The sequence below is a fragment of the Schistocerca serialis genome, chromosome 4 (genome assembly GCF_023864345.2).
Source record: "Schistocerca serialis cubense isolate TAMUIC-IGC-003099 chromosome 4, iqSchSeri2.2, whole genome shotgun sequence".
NCBI classification, from domain to species: Eukaryota; Metazoa; Arthropoda; class Insecta; order Orthoptera; family Acrididae; genus Schistocerca; species Schistocerca serialis.
The window spans coordinates 50,795,559-50,808,452 of NC_064641.1; the positions used below are offsets into that span (position 1 = coordinate 50,795,559).

General features: G+C 39.8%; 1 protein-coding gene across 1 annotated transcript in view; it reads left to right on the top strand.

Moving 5' to 3' along the window:
- The first annotated feature begins 5,900 nt into the window (after positions 1-5,900).
- The window catches only part of LOC126474919 (protein ELYS), a 350,083-nt gene continuing 343,089 nt past the window's right edge, over positions 5,901-12,894 (top strand). The window contains exon 1 of the mRNA XM_050102423.1: positions 5,901-5,996. The gene's annotated coding sequence lies outside the window, so the exon portion shown is untranslated. The remainder of the gene's footprint in view (positions 5,997-12,894) is intronic.

Consider the following 12,894-nt stretch of genomic DNA (forward strand, 5'->3'; position numbering starts at 1 on the left):
TGCTGCATACTTCCTACATCTACAGCTACTAGAGATTCCTCTCCACTAGACTCTGACAGTTGGTCATATCTATTGTAAGCACCAATAGTAAAACTATCTGAAAATCTTCTTCTCCTAGCAGATCTCTTGCCAACAGCTAGCTCCCATTCCCCAACCCCCTTCTCCCTCCTCATCCTATCTATCTCCTCCTGTGCGTTTTTCAACTGCACCTGAAGGGCACAGATCTTACGCTCCTGCTCCTCTATCAACTTACTTTTGCTACATAAGCTGCAGTTCCAGGAGAGGATCTCACCAGAATGCCCACTGGCTTCCCCACTGCATTCCCCCCAGTGAAAATACTTCGAACAAGTCTCACACCGCAATCCACTACTCACGAACCTTCAGCAAAGCCCACACTTTTCACTCATGGTAAAATTTTACTTTTTCTAAGTTCCGCTACTACAATAAGAAGATGTTAAAAACCTGGCTACAAAAATCACAAACGTACTCTACAAGGGAAGTAACTACTATTATTAACAGTATTAATAAACAACAAATGTGAATATAGCAAAAGACTAATACAGAAAGAGAATCAAACGTCTAATGACACAGTAACGAAGCTGAAAACAGTTCCCAAAAGGTTCTTCTGAAATTATTTCACCAGAAAACACCAAGAATACCGGTTGAAGACTACTAAAGTTCCTAAATACACCACTATACACAAACAATTAATTAGTACTTAGCTTTCGATGCGCTGCTACAGCTGCAACTACTCAGCGCGGAATTTAAACACAGGCAAGAGGTTTAGTTAATCGATACGAAACACTCACAAATATCAGGTCACAACACAAGAAAGGCAGAGGTGAATGAAGAAACCACTAATACGCCACTTATATAGTAAATATTATCACAAAAACCGTTAAAATATGTATCTGAAACCTAAAAATATATGAAAACTTAGAGAGCGATCTCTTCTTTCTTTGTGTGTGAGGAATGTTTCCTGAAAGTTTGGCCGTACCTTTTTGTAACATCCTGTATATTAGACTCACCCATGGCATCTCCTTCAACCAGAATCCCTGGTTAAAGGAGTACATTGTTGCTAACATCGAGAAGAGGGCCCTCATGACATGTGATTTTGAAAAGGATTTTGTTACATTAGCGCAAAAACATCGCCAATATGAGGCATTGCTTGCTTAAACGAATTTTAGAATTTAATTTCGTAACTTTTGTTCTGATTCCTCTAAAAATCTTGAATGCTCCCTAAATCTGACTCGATATAATATTCATAGTTTTAGATCATATAGTTTGGAGATTGTCAGCGATCTATCGCAAATTATCAATTAATAAAACAGCCAAGATCGCAATAGCCATTTATTTAAAAATGATGACTTTTTCAGACTTTATGCTCGTCATTTTCAGGCCTAATGAACTGTAAAGATGCAGAGAGTGCCAAATTGAATATGAAATAGCATAATAGTACTTGGTGGTAGGCCATCTTGTAGTCTGTCACATTAAATATGGCTCTGAGCACTATGGGACTTAACTGCTGAAGTCATCAGTCCCCTACAACTTAAGAACTACTTAAACCTAACTAACCTAAAGACATCACACACATCCATGCCCTAGGTAGGATTCGAACCTGCGACCGTAGCCGTCGCACGGTTCCAGACTGCAGCGCCGATCACATTAAATATGTTCACATCAGCCAGAACACGTGAAAAATCCTGTAAGATTGGAATAGGACATTTATTCGATACACTGCAGGAGTAAAGCGACAGTTAATCTTCACATAATATAAAAGAATTGCCCTTTTTAGGCGCTAGAGGAATCGGCGACGTCCACTGGCTGGCTGAAGGCCAGAAGTGCAAAATTTTACATTTCTGACATTTATAGCAAGCTTCCAATCTCTGCACCACACCGAAATCTTATCAAGATTTGACTGAATATTTATACATCTTCTCTCAGAAAGTACTTCATTATAGATAACTGCATCATCTTTAAAAAGTCATTCTGTACCCAACTTATTCACCTGATCTTATGCCCCCAGATTTTCACCTTTTCCACCCTGTAGCGAACAACCCTCAAGGAATTTGTTTTCCAGATGAATTTCACTCCGAACTTGGTAAAATGAGTTCTTTATCTCAAAACCCCGTGATTTCTACAATCGCAGAACCGAAAAGTTTCTTCAACATAGGCAGACTGTTGCAAATAGTAAGGAGAGTATATTATCGATGACTAATGTTATGTGTGTCTGTTGCCTTTATTAAACTTCAGGAAACAGCGTATGAATTTATGTACCAACCCAATAATTCTGTCTTTACTTTCCTCCTGTGATGGTATATCTATACCGTTCATATCCTTGAATGCATGTATTGATTGTCAAGTAATGGTACATGTAATTGCTCCCACAGCTAAATCTATTGAAAGTTCATGGTGGCAAAGAATATCTGCCCCCAATATTGTCACTGACATATCCACTACCATTAAGTCCAAGGTGAAATTTCACTGAAGTCCGAAATCCATTTCCAAGTGTCTTATTCCACAATTATAAAAAGGTGTGCCATTAACAGTACATAGAAAAGTCCTCATTGACTTTCTGTTGGAATGAGATTATGCCCATGGTATGATGCTAACTGCCAATCCTGAGTTGTAGGAACAAGCAGCCTGACACCCAATTCCACATGAAAAGTCTGCGGCCTGTAGGCTGATAGAGGATAAGCCTGTTTTTCACCTTATAACCTGTTGGCACCTCACCTTATATTGTCCATTGCTCCTATAGTAGGCTGTTTTTGCTCTTATTTAAAACTGCAATGTGAAATACATTTTGTGTGCTTTTGTGCTGCACTTTTCGCTATGCCTACATATTTGTCGAAGAGGCAACTCACTGATACACATGCAGTGCTGTGATCCCTGCAGGAGGACGGTAGCCTCGGGGCAACATCGTTTGGTCGTGGTGAGCTGCTTTCAAGTTAGCTCAGTTCACTGTCGTTCTGTGTCATCGCTGTTGGTGCCATGATTCTTTGCAACTCATAGAATCGACCTCAGATGAGTTTGTAAGTTCTCGTATTGCACGGGGCTGCACCCTTCTTGCTGCAAAAACGTGGCTGACTGTGTAGCATGAGGAATATATCTGCTGCTCGAATCTGACTTGTTTTTAACTGCAGTACTGCATGAATTCTACGTCCAAGTGTAGTTTGATCTCTATAGATTCCTGTTCCTTTGAAATAAACATGGACTGTAGTGAAAGTGAAAGTTTGAGTATTTATACTGTCCACATGGTGTCTTTCAAAAACATGTCGGATTCTATGTTTTGACTAAGGTTCCTCCATAGCTGAGATGGCGTTCTGTTTCCGATTTCTTTTTCATAGAAGACCTGGCATATTTGTCGTTCAGGTACCTTCGACATACGTAACAATAAAGCCTTTTCTGTCGTATCAAAACCTGTTTCACGTAGGTGGAGAGGCAATGAGATCACTAGATGAGAATGTTCATCTAAAATGTTCAGCACAGATACGAACTTGTTTGTATTGTCTGTTATTCCGAAATTTTTTAGAATTAATTGGACTATTTGGAACCAAGTGTGTGGTTGGCTACGCTGGAAAGCTGCTAAATTGGGAATGGTTCCTGATCTCAATGACTTGTTACTAACCACTTGTTGGAAGGGTATCAATTTGGCAGATTTAAACGGCGACAGTTTTTGGAACATTCGCGATACCATAGTACATTTAGTGCACATCTGGTGCAGCTGTGCAGTTGTTGCAAGCACAGTAGTGAACTTCAGGCACACGTCACGCCGTTGGAACGGTCGGATGGTATGGTGTGAGATGAGACGAAATGTTAGTTTATGATCTGACATGGTAGAATCCGGTTTGGTTGTATCCTTCAACAAAACTGATTGATCGAAGAAGTGCCCCACATGTTAGATTTTGTAGAAGGGCTGATGGCCTGCAGCACCATCGGATATGTTTGTGCCCTCGCTATTCGAGATTTTCTGTTGGTTGGTTTGTTCATGGTTTGGTCAGTCATGTAATTTGTAGTAATGTCTGTGTAATTTTTGGTAACGGCCTCCTGCCTCCTCCAGTGCGCTTTGTCCTGTGCTGACGAAATGATGATGACGTGCAGTTCACTCCTTTTAGCTGATGATGTAAGCTACTATTGTGGTCTAATGTCCAGTATTGTACAGTACATTGTTAATTCAGAGTTGTTGTTCTTGTGCTCTTCAGTACGGAGACTGGTTTGATGCAGCTCTTCATGCTACTCTATCCTGTGCAAGCTTCTTCATCTTCCAGTACCTACTGCAACCTACATCCTTCTGAATCTTTTTAGTGTATTCGTCTCTTGGTCTCCCTCTACGATTTTTACCCTCCACGCTGCCCTCCAGTACTAAATTGGTGATCCCTTGATGCCTCAGAATATGCCCTACCAACCAACCCTTCTTCTAGTCAAGTTGTGCCACAAATTTCTCTTCTCTCCAATTGTATTCAATACCTCCTCGTTAGTTATGTGATCTACCTATCTAATCTTCAGCATTCTTCTGTAGCACCACATTTCGAAAGCTTCTATTCTCTTCTTGTTTAAACTATTTATCGTCCACATTTCACTTCCATACATGGCTACACTCCATACAAATACTTTCAGAAACGACTTCCTGACACTTAAATCTATACTCAATGTTAACAAATTTTTCGTCTTCAGGAATGCTTTCCTTGCCATTGGCAGTCTGCATTTTATATCCTCTCTACTTCGATCATCATCAGTTATTTTGCTACCCAAATAGCAAAACTCATTTACTACTTTAAGTGTCTCATTTCCTAATCTAATCCCCTCAGCATCACCCGACTTAATTCGACTACATACCATTATCCTGCTTTTGCTTTTGTTGATTTTCATCTTATATCCTTCTTTCAAGACACTGTCCATTCCGTTCAGCTGCTCTTCGAGGTCCTTTGCTGTCTCTGACAGAATTACAATGTCATCGACGAACCTCAAATTTTTATTTCTTCTCCATGGATTTTAATACCTACTCCGAATTTTTCTTTTGTTTCCTTTACTGCTTGCTCAATATACAGATTGAATAACATCGGGGATCGGCTACATCCCTGTCTCACTCCCTTCCCTATTACTGCTTCCCTTTCATGCCCCTCGACTCTTATAACTGCCATCTGGTTTGTGTACAAATTGTAAATAGCCTTTCGCTCCCTGTATTTTACCCCTGCCACCTTCAGAATTTGAAAGAGAGTATTCCAGTCAACATTGTCAAATGCTAGATACGTAGGTGTGCATTTCCGTAATCTATTTGCTAAGATAAGTGGTAGGGTCAGTACTGCCTCACGTGTTCGAAATGAGTTGTGAAATATGTAATACCTCGGGGTCACAATTGTAGTTACCTGGTATTAGCAGATCAAAAGTACTGTGGTATACGGTAACGACTTCGTTCATGTTTCTTATCACACGCACAAAATACGTTCACATGTTGTCATGTTACACACCAAACTGAAACTCAAACCACTCCTTAAGGCAATCCAGTCTTATCCACGTGAAGGTTTGTTTTTCCGTATATCGATCCTAATCGATTTGATTATCTTTGAATTTTAATATTGTTGTTATTATTGTTGGGATAATATTTACGTGAACTCTCGATACTGAAGATGCTGTGCTACGACTACAATTCGGACAGTTTTCGACACAAGTAAAGATCGATACTATACAATGTGTTAATGGTTTTATTCGGCATGCCATCTTTGGTGTGTAGAAGGTTTGTGGTTAATACGAAATAGGCGCCATAGATTTATATTGTGGTTGTTAGGTTATGGCGAATCTTATGACTGATTCTGCAGACATTGCACACATGTGGACAAAGTGCATTTGTGTTATTATATTGTGAAGTGGCATGTAAATATGTAACAAATGACATCACTTAATTTGCTTTAAATTTACGAAAATTCCGTTTTTTGAAACGTTGTTGTCTGCTTGTCAGTCATACCTATTATATTAATTGACACTGGATAACTGCGTCTGTAAGTACAAATTATCGATGTTTTCTTATTAACTAGAAATGAATTATATAGGTGCTGTGTTGTAAGATTATCTTGTGCGAGAGTGTATAAAACCAAAACATTCGTCAATGTTATATGCACATAGCCATTTGATTATTATGTGCGACAGTATCATTGCCCCTTTGGGTAAACCATTGGGTTCTATATTTTAATATCATTTCAGAAAATATCCATATTTATGAGTGGAACACCGCATATCATCGTATTTCAACGTTTCTCAGTGTTATGTGTACATGTTTCAGACTTAGCTTTTTAAAATAGCACCAGTTTACCATGAAACACTAGTATGTATATATAGTACTGTCTATAATATTGATGCAAATGAAACTGCGTTTTATTTTTATGTGTTGGGAAGTTGAGTTTGGTTTCTTTGGGGATTCTGTGGGCTTAAGTCGCAGATGTATTAGACTTATTTTGAGTTAAAAGGGAAGTGCATGACGCCAGACGCTAAGTACCGCACATAATGCGTTTATTAGTTCGCTCAGAATTCCAAAAACAGTGGTATGGCCCCTCTCCTGTCGAGTCTTAGTGTGTTGCCTTGCCTCTACCTACAGACGCCACCAGCTCACCACCTGCACACCCTCCATGTCCGTCCCCCAAAGAAATTTCCACCGTCTCACTGTCCAGGATCAGGAACTCTGTCCGGACTCCCACCCTACCAACTCGTGAGTCCACTTCACCTTATCCATCCCAGGCAGGTTCTTTTCGAGTTTTCGCAAAAGTGTACAGTGCCCCGTTTTTAATGGTTAGTGTCTCTTCTGTTGTGTTCAGTGTTTTTCAAATGTTGTGTTCTTATATCACTGTTTTAAAACTATTCATGAAGACATTATTTCTTACATTCTCCCATTAACATCACATTTTAAAATAATTGTAGATTCATGATGAATTGTTTCCTTGTTTTGTGTTTAGCATCTAAGTTAGAGGATAATGTCTACTGTCTGAAGAGTGAGTCGATTGTAACACTGCCAGTCCCTTGCCCTCACCCCAATCCTCTGCCCGCAAGGGGCATGTAGCAACGAAAAATTTAAAAATAAAAAGTAGTATGGGCAATTCACATGCTAAGTGTAGCTCTTGTTTGCTAGCACTATTTGGCAGTGACTTGCACCAGCAAATGGGTCGTTCCATGTTAAGGGGCCTAAATTTAAAGGTCTCCACCCATCACTATCAAGTTTTCATCAACTTTTTACAGGAGAGTCATTCCATGTTAAGTGGCCTAAATGTAAATAAGCTTCCTACTTCACCCATCTTAAATTGTGATTAATTTTTTTACAGGTTACACATATAGGACTTACACGAACCCTTCCCAAATAACAGCTCCATAAGTAGTGTGGTTGAGCTAGTAGCAATGTTTTCATGAGTTTTTTGACATTGCGACTTAAATGAATAAATCATCAACTTAGTTTTGTCACTGCTCATGATTTAAGGGACCTGTTGTGCTGAACTTAATTATCCTGCTCAACATTTTGTGTACAGTAGTTTATTTGGAGAACAAAAGCTCAAATTATGTTAAATTTATCATAATATGCCATCAGAGTGGCTCATAAATCTTGTTGTAACACATTTGTACTAGTTTAGCTTAGATGTGCTTTTTGTTCCAATTGATCCATAGTGAGGGGATCCTCCAGAATGTAGAACATGCCAGAAGAACAAGAATGCACAAAAATATGTACAGTGAAAATCAAACAAGAGTATACTAATGTCCCTTCCATATATCCCAAGCGGAATAATTATCCGAGGGACTGATGGCCTTAGTAGTCTGGTCCCTTCAACCCCACAAACCAACCAACTGATAATTATCCATGGGTGTGGAAAGAAACAAAAAAAATTTAAACTTATTTTCATTTTTGAGGTACACTGAATAGAAGAATCATTTTCCAACACTCATACTGCACTGAATTTGTGCAATGAAGTCAGAAACTTCTTGCGGCTGCTGGCAGGTTATTGAAAACATGAGTTATTGAGTAATTGAGACCTTTGTGGACAAAGTGACTTTAATCTTTGTGAAGATTGTTCTTAGTTCTTGTGTTGATTCCATGAACTTGAAAAAGAGATATATTGTTAATGACAAGTGTCGTTAAGGAATAAATAAATTGGGAAGCTGTAGTCAATATTCCTAGTTCCCTAAATAGGTCCCTGCAGGATGTTCTTGACCTGCACCACAAATAATTCTTATTACACATTACTGTATCCGGAAAACTTTAGCTTGGCTTAATGAGCTACTTCAAAAATAAGCCCATATATTATGGAATGAAAGTAAGCATATTGTGTCAGCTTTTATATATATATTCTGTGCCTGGTAGTATTTGCATTGCAAATAGAGTGTTGTCTAGTGCCTTAGCAGTTCTGTGGTGTGCTACTCCCAGTTGAATTTATTATCAAACTGTAATGCCAAGAATTTAACAGTCCAATTCTTCTATCTGTTTGTCATTGTATTCTAGCCATATACTGGAGGGAAACCTCTTAGAAATTCTGAATTGAATATAGTGTATTGTATATTTTTGCCACCACAAAGAATTGGCTGGGAGTCATTTATTATTGTTCATGAGCCAATATGTAATTTTTTTTACACACACACACACACACACACACACACACACGAAAAAAGCAAGGGCCCTAAGATGGTACCTTGTGGGACGCCATATGTAATTAGTTCCCTAGTTATCATTTGGATGATGCTTGATAGGCAAATTCATGTTTCTTTCCTAATGTCGTATTTTGTTTTGTGTCAGAGGTATAGGAATTGAAGCATTTTGCTGCATATCTTGTTACACTGTAATATTCTAATATACTTAATAGTATATTGTGGTTTACAGAGTCAGATGCCATGGCCAGATCACAAAATATACCAGTAGCCTTTAATTTGTCTAATGACGCAAAGTATGTTGTCGCTGTGTATGTAGATATCCTTCTCAATATCAGAACCGTTTAGAAGTCTGAACTTTCGCTTGAGCAATTTGTTATTTGTTGTCAGATGATTAAGGAGCTGGCTGTATATTATGAGTATCTTTTCTAAAATTTTGGAGAATGCTTGCAAAAGTGAAATTGGATGGAAATTGAGGGTATTGTTGTCTCCTGTCTTAAATGATGGTTTAACTTCAGCATAATTCAACCATTCAGGAAATGTTCCACTGATAAACGACTGGTTGCACATATAGCTTAATATGTTACTAAACTCGGAAGCACGCTCTTTAATTAACGTTTTTGATATTTTATCATAACCACTAGAATGTTATGATTTTAAAGATTTTATGATGGACATTACTGCTGCTTGGGTAGTGAGGATCATATTCATGTTAGTGAAGGTATGTGTGGTGTCTAGTCTGAGGTACCCCATGGCAGCTATGCTTTATCAGCCAGTATCTACTGAAAGAATAACTTTGTGAAGCTGATTCTTCAGTCATCTCCAGCTTGTCGGCGTATCAAAAAGCTCTGCAAGTGGCACCTTCAGTGCTCAAATAATGAGTTATCCAAGTTCAAAGTCTACTCAAAAATTTTATTAGTCAGTTTTGGCTCATCTTCAAGAGGCCCATCTCAAGAGGGGTCAATCGAGTCTGATTTTTCCTGGCACCATTAAAAAATGTCCCCACACCCTCCACGTGCCACTTTCCACCCCCTCTGACCTATAACCTTCTCCCAATTCATGTCCTCTCACTCCCATTGTGTTCCAATGTCTGCCAACACACCCACCAGTCTTTTCCCCTTCTCTGCTCTTCTCTAGTACCATCAATCTTATCTCCCCCACAGTGACCTGACACTGCAACTGGCAGCCTTGCATGGTTAATATCTAGTCCCTGCACACTCTGCCAGGCGGCACTAACTCCTCTCCTTCCGCCCACTGCCCCACCTCATTCTAGATAGCTGCTTACTTTCATTGTTACACCATTGCATTCTGGTGAGAGTAGCTGGAGTTATTGGTAATGTGTGCGTGAGATGTTTGCTCGCTTCCGCAGCTCAACGTATCATCTTGTCGGATAATTGATTTTGTAAGACTACGGTGTGAAAAACCACAAGGAAAGTTACGTGATTGTTATATCTTTATCAGACTTCACTCTGTGCTGCGCTGATGTTCAAGACTATCACCATGCGCTGGCAAAATACAGATTATACATACCAATATCTGAATCCCTAAGTTACATTGAATGTGAAAAAGTGGCTTCAGTCAGATTGAACATTGATCTGCCTCGCTTTTAATTTGACTGCTTCATTTAACTCCCACACCCACACTTTGAAGCCTGAATAGCTGTGCGATACTATAGTCAGTAGAAAAAGTTTGTTGTTTAGGTAATGTAATTATTTGAAGCAGGAGGAATTATAGCAGTGTGTCATGACATTGAAATATATTTGTTATCTGTCCCCTTATGTTGATATTTTGTTTACTCATGTTACCAAAGTTCCTCTCTTAACCCTTAAATTAGGTGCTCATTCAAATGTTTCCCGTGGTAAGATGTACAGTTTTACACGTGATTGGCTTATCCTTTTTGGGATGAGTGAGTTATATTCCCAGCACACTTCTGAATGTTTGAGCTCCTGCAATCCTGTTGTCAGTGGGAGCTGTGAAATCCTCGTAACAACGAAGATTCCAAAACCCCTCCCTTGCTTCAGATTCATCCGTCTCCCCCATTCAAGTCAACAGGTCCTCCTCAACCCGACAAGCTGCCTTCCTTGATGTTGACTTCCACCTCAAAGATGTCTTTGTCAGTATGTACGTCCAAATCAAACCTACCAACCATCAGAAGTACCTACACTTAAACAGCTGCCACCCATTCCATAAAAAGAAGTGCCTTCCATACAGTCCAGCCACCCATGGCTGTCACATCTGTAGTGACAAGTAGTCCTTCTTGAAATATACCAAGGAGGTTACAGAGGCATTCACAGACCGTAATTACTCTCCCAACCTTGTGCAGAAACAAATCTCCTGTGTCTTATCTCTCCAGTCATCCACCACCACCCAGTCCCACCATCCACCCACAGAGGAGTACTCTCCTAATGACTCAGTACCACCTAGGACTGGAGCAACTGAATTACATTCCCCTCCAGTGTTTCAGCTACTTCTCATGAAGCCCTGAAATGAGGAATGTCCTGCCCACTATCCTCCCCATCCCTCCCACAATGGTATTCCGCCACCCACCAAACCTACACAAATCCTCGTCCATCCTTATGCAGACCCGGCTCACAACCCCTTGCCTCATGGCTCATATCCCTATAATAGACCTAGATGCAAGATCTGTATCATACATCCTGCCACCAGCACCCACTCCAATCCAGTCACAAACATCACATGTCCCATCAGAGGCAAGGCTATCTGTGAAAGCAGTTATGTGATCTACAAGCTAAGCTGCTAACACTGTGTTCCATTCTATATGGGCATGATGGTCAACAAGCTGTCGGTCCATGTGAATGGCCACATACAAAATGTGGGCAAGAAACAGCTGGACCACCCAGTTACTGAGCACATTGCTCAAAATGACATTCTTCATTTTGATGACTACTTCACAGCCTGTGCCATATGGCTCCTTCCTACCAACACCAGTTTTTTTTCTGATTTGCACAGGTGGGAACTCTCCAAGCAACATATCCTATGTTCCTGTAATCCTCCTGGCCTCAACTTTTGTTTGTCATCGTCCTTTACCCAACTATTGACTTCCTTGTTCTCAATCTAGCACTACACAGCTTTCTTTTCAACAAGTGCACCAACAGTTTTTTGTGTCTCTCCATTTCAGGCAACCCTGCCCTTCTCTAACCTCCTGACTCCATTTAGCATCCCTACCCTCTCTCCACCTCATCCCTGTATGCTCCCAAAAACAGCACTTAATCATCCCCCCACTCATACCCTGTTTCCCTCCCCTTCCACAACCCAGCCTGCTCCTGATCCCAATCACCCAGATTGCTTCTCCCATCATGTGCAGTTCCTCGCAGCCTGACAGTCTGCCAGACTGTTTTGTGTGTGTGTGTGTGTGTGTGTGATATCTATTTCAGAAGGCCATCTAGCTGAAAGTGTAGAAGTTTAATAGTATTTTTATTGTGCGTGAATCAACATCTTTGCTACACCAGCAATCTACATTTTTATTTGTATAGATGTGAATGTATGTTGGTATAACATCAGAGATCTCTGAAAGTTCTTCGTCGATTACTTTAACATTTTGACACAATGTTGCATTCAAATATGCGTGTGATGTTATATACCTATGGGAGCTACATATGGTATATAAAAAGATTGTCATGAAACATTTGTTGACTTTAAAAAAACTTACTGTCAGACTGTCACTGAACACCTTAACTTGGGCCTTGGCTACAATACAGATAGTTTGCATCACAGCCAGCATTAAAAATTTTCAACAGTCTTTTCTTTGGTCAAAGCAGAATGATAGTTTTTCAGTCTTTCATATTCTTGCTATCTCCAGGAGACCAATCTGCATCTGGTAGACACCATGGATTGAACGAATGACCACAAAAGCTAGATGATATATTGTAAACAAAAAACACAAATGACATCTACAATGGAAACATATAGTTAATAACATTGGAGATGTCATTCCAGCAAAATATAACTTCACACTTCAAAGATTATGCTGATGGCTTGCATTGGCCACTGGACCCAAATAAAAGCCTGCTTCAGACTGCTCTTTGTATCACGGTCATCACTTTTACACTTCAGTGTTGGCTTGTCATGTTTTGTAAAGTCACCTACCCACCTTCCACTGAATTATTCACCTGTCTTTTCTTGCCTTTTTGGATCTGTCTGCCATCTATTCAACTGAATGTACCTCCTTCCCCTTCAATTTCATTTTCATTGCAGTCTTAATGATGCCTTCCATTCCATTCCAGTCCATCAGTCCATTCTCTGATTCTTACGTTTGAT